This window comes from Apis dorsata, unplaced genomic scaffold (assembly GCF_000469605.1).
Source record: "Apis dorsata unplaced genomic scaffold, Apis dorsata 1.3 scaffold_291, whole genome shotgun sequence".
NCBI lineage: Eukaryota > Metazoa > Arthropoda > Insecta > Hymenoptera > Apidae > Apis > Apis dorsata.
This window is the reverse complement of record NW_006263566.1, coordinates 505,753-511,885: the sequence shown is the minus strand read 5'-3', so window position 1 is coordinate 511,885 and position 6,133 is coordinate 505,753. Positions and strand designations below refer to the sequence as shown.

Genomic DNA, 6,133 nt, shown 5'->3' with positions numbered 1-6,133 from the left:
TTTTTTTTTTTTTTTTTTTTTATTTGACGAAGAAAACACGCATGCAAAATATGCGGAGAAGCGCGACAATCGGTCAAAACTTTTCATGTTGGACGAGGAGATTGTCATTGTGCTGTCTCTCTCGATATTGAACTAATCGTGAATCCGTACACTCTATGAACGGAGTTTGCTTGTTGTGTTTATTGTTGCATATTAATTTTCAGAATTGCGTACGCAGTCCGGCGAAATAAGAATTGTTGCTTTGTATGTAAGGAGATTAATGGGTGGATTCGTCGTGTATTTACACACTGGCTGCCGATAAATAACTTTCGACGATGTTTTGATCGAGAAACTTGAGTCGGGAATAAAGCGATTTCGAATAATCGTCAATTTTAATTATAGTTCAAGTATTGTTAACGTGCTATGAAGACATTTATTATGCGAGCAATAATAATAATAACGTATAAATACGTGTAAAATATTCAAAGTAATTGAGTTTTATTTTTGCAATAATATCTATTTCTATCTGTATCTGTTTTTTAATTGTAACCATTCATGCGTGGCGTATTTAAATACGCATCGTTCGGAATGATCGTTCCATAATTTTAATTTACGCAAAAATTTGTGCAAAATATATTATATATTCGATTCATGGAATAATTCCAAAAGAAAACCGTATTCAAGATTCTAAATCTTGTGAACATTAATAAGTGCATCGCGCTGTGAGTGCAATACCACAGTTTTTACTTTGCATACTTTGTCAGGAAACGCGGCTTTTTTCTGATGTCGCTCCTTCTAAAGCGGATTCGAGAAAATGGAGGGCGCTTGAGAAACCCGAGTATATGATTCTTCAGAGATGGATGGATGCCGCACGAGAGAAATTAGACACGCCCGGGAAGATTCGTCGAGGATGCATAGGTGTTTTAAAGAGACTTTTTGGTAAGTTTTGTAGTTAGTTAGTTCGTCGAGAATTGATGTTTTAGACGATTGAATTTTGAAACTTGGATTTTGAAAGAATTTTGGTTAATCTTTGAACGAATAGGTTTAATTTATAAAATTTCAAGTTTTAAGTTAAATCTAGAATTATAAAGATTGACGAGACAATTCAATGATATTAAAAGAATTTAATGAAATAATTTGGAAAGCAGGTGCAAAGTATTTTAAAATGTTTGTGAAGAGAAAGTTTCGAATGGATTATAGATATTTGATTTAAGATGTTGTAAGAGGATAACTTTTTGTTTTTGCTACTAGAAAAATACATATAGCAAACGTTTCTCGCAAGTGCTCGTCTTCGATTCGCTTAAAAATATATGCAGGTAATTAATTTAGAATTCGATGGTAAATAATTGTTATTGTCGAATTACCATCACGCTATTAAATAGCGATCGTATTAACGTATTCTTTATACGACAAAGATTAGATTATAGTCCAATTTCAAATAATACAACTGGTAGACATTAAATATCGTGTTGGTCAATCGTATAAACAACAACTATATCATCATTGTTTAAGAAAAAATATTTATGATTAATCTCACAATGTTATCCAATATTATCTACGTTAAAAGTAAAGATTATCGATTGATTAAAATGAAGAAAAAAGATGCGTTGAAAAGTTTTAAACATAATAATTTATGCAAAGTTAAAAATAAAATAATTTAAAATCACTTCAGGTAAATTTTTGAATTTAACTGGTGAGATGAGTTAGATTTGATTTCAGCAAAATTTTCATTAAAAAAAAGAAGTTTAGGAAAAACGTCACCTGTAAAAAATTAGCGTAGTATAAATGAAACGACTTCAACACGATATTCCAGTATTTAATAAAATATCCTTTTTCCGGTATTTTTGTAGGATTTTGCTATGGATAATTTATTTGATAAGACAAATTATTTCATTTGAGATGATATCAAAGAAAATCACTTCTTACTGTACCATTTTTATCGCGTTTAATTTAATTTAATTTTCGTAACGTTTAATTTAATTTGAGTTTTTATAATCTTTAATTATGTATAATATGCTTGTATGTATCGTATATTATTCTTGGTTACATATGTAAATGATAAAAGACGATAAGTGAATAATTCATATTTCTTAATTGTAGGAATTGAATATTCCATGAATAAATATGTAGAATACCGATTTCGCGGAAAGAGTATGTTTACAAGTTTGATAGACAAGATAGATTATGTTTCTTGATATTTTAATTTTATTTTAATCGTTTAATGTTGATTCAAGTTTGACGAACGAAGAATTTAGTTATCTACGTCGATTTTATATAATGAAATATTTTATGCGTTTTGTTGATTTTTAAAAATATTAAAAATACTCAAATATGAAAAATTTTAAAAATTGTTTAAATTTTGAAAGAAAGTTTGAAAATTTTTAGAATTTTAATGACTCGATGATTTTACAATAATTAAAAAATTGAGAACTGAAATTTCGTTATAAATATTTATAATTCTCATTATAATTATTTTAATTTCATTTCTCTTCGTTAATCTGTTTTAATTATCAATGGAAAGCACATTTCATGTTTCTCTATTATAACTCCATTAATTACTCCGATATCAACCTTTTTATAAATATAGTATAATTTTATTAAATTAAACATATTCTCTTTAGCAGAGAGAAACATTAATATACTAATATTTACTCTGTCAATTTTATTAATTTCAAGATTAATGTTCATTTTAACAAATGAGGAATGTCTTTTCTTCCTTTGACAGAATCATGCAATATTTATATTTTTATTAATTAATTAAAACTACAATGAACAAAAGGTTAATATAAATTTGAAAATATGAAAAAAAAAGGAAATTTAGATACTGGAAACGAATAATTACGTCATTCACGCATTAAGATTTTAAATTTATTTTAAATTCATTGAAATCTGGAAAATTTTCACTAATGAGGCGTAGATGAAAACCAGTAATGTTAATCGCCTCTTATGAAACAAATTCCAATATAAAAAAGAAAAATAAGCAGTATGTGACTTAATATTTTTATTCAATATCTTTTCGTTTATTAATGAACTTTATGTTTTCGCATTATTTTTATATTTATTAGATTAATCAATTATCAATGTGACGAGTATTATAACAAACTTCTTTTATCGTATTTATTTCTGTTAAAAAAAGTTTGCATAAAAATATCTTATTTATTTCTATTAACACTGTTGTCTGTGCAATCTACGAAGACGATGTATCTTTCGAATATTATGAAGAAAATATTATGAGAATTATGAGAAAAAATTACACTTTGCAACATACACTTTGCAACATTTCTTTTACGTATATATTTTTCTTTTATGTAAAATAATTCAGGACAGAATATCTTACTTTTATATAAAATAATAAAAATATTATTTCTTTCTTCGTTGCTTACTTTTTTAAATATTGACGATATAAAAACTTATTTGCAAGAACATAGTATATGCATAATAATTTCAGTGTCTCAAGATAAAAAAAATTATATATAAAATATCTTAAGACAAGATTCTTTTCATTTTTACAATCCTTTACTCTTCTATTTTCTTTGTCTCTTTTCATTCATTATTTACAAATTTCTTTATTTATTCACATGAAAAATATCCCAAAATTTTTCAATTCTTTTTTAAAAAAATTAATTTACAAAATATAAAATTTCCAAATTCTAAATTTCGCTTTTGCTGTTAAAAGATAAAATTTCCATTTAAATTAAAAGAGAAAATTACTTTTTTTTATATAGTAATTAAAAAAATTCTAAAAAAAGAAATGGACAAAAAAGACTCAACTCTTTTAAATGAAAGGAAGGTTAAGAGTCGTATTAATATAACCGAAGGTAAAAATTTCGTTTCTTTTCAATGGCGGTCGGTTGTCAGATGGTCGTAAACACGCCAACTAAATGTGCGGCCGGCCCGATTGCTTTTCTATATTGCAACAACCGATAATGGGCTCGTTACGTGCATTTGTCGACGAACAAACGGCTTATTCAACGAGCATTCTTACGAAGCTCTATATTTACACGTGGACACGTGTGCCAATAACTTGAAATTCATGACTCTCATTTAGGGATTTCCCCTATACAACTGAAAAATCTTTATTGTATCCATTCGTATGGATTCCGTTTTCACGTTTTCAAATATCATTTTCTCTTTCATCTTTGGCTATCGATATATATAATATATTTGCGTAAGCAAATTTAAAGATCTGATTAGAAAGTAAAAATTTTAAATATTCTGCTCTTCGTTAAATATGTATGCATGGGCAGATAAGATAAGGCAAATAGGATAATTTGTATTCCTTTTCTGATTGTGTTTAAAAAGAAATGTTTGGAGAAAAGTATATAATTAATGAGCGATTTTTGAAATTTATTTTTTAAACAGTTATATTTTAACAGATAACAAAATAAATAATCAATTTTGATAAAGTATTATATTTATGGTATATTTATGATATATTAAAAGTGTTGAACGAATTAAAAATGTTGAAAAATATTGGAATATTAAGAATATTTATATTTATTCTAATTATTGATAATACAAATATTCAAAAAAGGTTAAAAATAACGAAGATTCAAGAAATATGCACATTTTTACTGAAGATTATTCCATGGAACGGTGCATAATGCATATGTTTCACTCGCGAGAAAAATACGATCCTCTAAAAAGCTGAACCTCTCTGAACCATACATTGAACTCTTTTTTTTACCATTTTTTAACTAACTGCATCTACGACTTTCGTTCGAATCATTTTATATATTTTGTTTCATCCAGTTTTAAACTGAAATTTATACAAATCTTTGTAGTTATTAATTTCAAAGTATCATTGACAAATTTCGAACAGATAAACCTGCAGAAAAAAAATTAATTATCTAGGCTTAAGAAGGACGCCTTTAATACAAAAATTATCCTTCTTAATTACCGTGAATTAACGAAGTCTCTAATTTACGAAGGAGAACAGCAAAGATTGAATTCGACTTTTCAGTTTCCGACTCTATTTCAAAATGTTACCTCATCTTTTTAACACTTAATTGGAGTATCATAATTGGAACATCCTCACGATTAATTCTTTCGACTTACCATCACCTTGGAAATATAACGAAACGTTGTTTTATAGGTGTGGCAAAAAAGAAAAGGTTAAACTGTTTCGATGACGCGTCGTCGGAGATGTAATAATTCACGGATGGATTTGTGCGCGTGCGTGTGCGTTTAATTCTATGTTGCATTAGATGAGCATGATATGTAAGTGGAAGAGCGTAGGTGTCTGTGTTTAAGTGTAATTACACTCTATTTGCTTTTTCTTCCTTTCTGTAAATAGATCGGATCTTTTAAAAATTTCCTTTCGATCTCGATTATTCCTTTCTGAATAAAAAATCAGCGAAAGTTAAAATAAGCGAAACGAGTAATTGTTAATTTTTTTTTTTTTTTTTGACAAGTGTTTCGTATTAAAAATTTGTAAGAATTGATTTCGAAAGTTTCAAATATTGAAAACCTAATCTGTGCATTCGTGAAAGTTAATCAAGGTAATTTTTTTCAGAGAAGTTGTTATTCCATGAGATCAAATTGTTCAGATTGTACAAAAGACTTCTAGGTTTTCCACAAAACGTGTCACAAATCTCGCGTGAAATATGAAGAACATATGACACACGCTGCGCAATTAAATTTCCGGTGGGATAAGATTCAACTGTAAATTGAACGGTGGACAAAACGACAAGCGTACTTTCTTGAAATTTTATATGTTTTATCAAAATTTTAAATCTAATTCCTACGACAAAATAAATAAAATATACAAAAATGAATAAAATATTTTATTCAATTAAAATATTTCATATTGTTTCATATTTCTATATTTTTAATTATTAAAAGTGTCTTGATATTATTTTCTCATTAAAAAAAATTTCTTTTTCTTAAATTAATAACAAAACGATATATTCTTATCTAGCCACATCGATCGATCTATTTTAGCGCGAATTTCAAATTCCATCTACAAAAACCATTCTCGAACACGAAGGCACCTTTACATTTTCGAAATTGAATGATAAACATCTAAATTAATAAAATTATTCGACAGAATAATTATTAATTTTTTAATATAACTATTATTTTATTAACTATTTAAATTAATTAACTATTAAAATTATTTTTATATAATTCGATTTTGTTTTGCTGGAATGAA

The 6,133-nt window shown here is 26.8% G+C and overlaps 1 protein-coding gene across 3 annotated transcripts in view; it reads right to left on the bottom strand.

Moving 5' to 3' along the window:
- LOC102678073 (potassium/sodium hyperpolarization-activated cyclic nucleotide-gated channel 3) overlaps positions 1-6,133 on the bottom strand; it is a 191,080-nt gene that overhangs the window by 83,602 nt on the left and 101,345 nt on the right. The gene's annotated exons all lie outside the window — the stretch shown is intronic.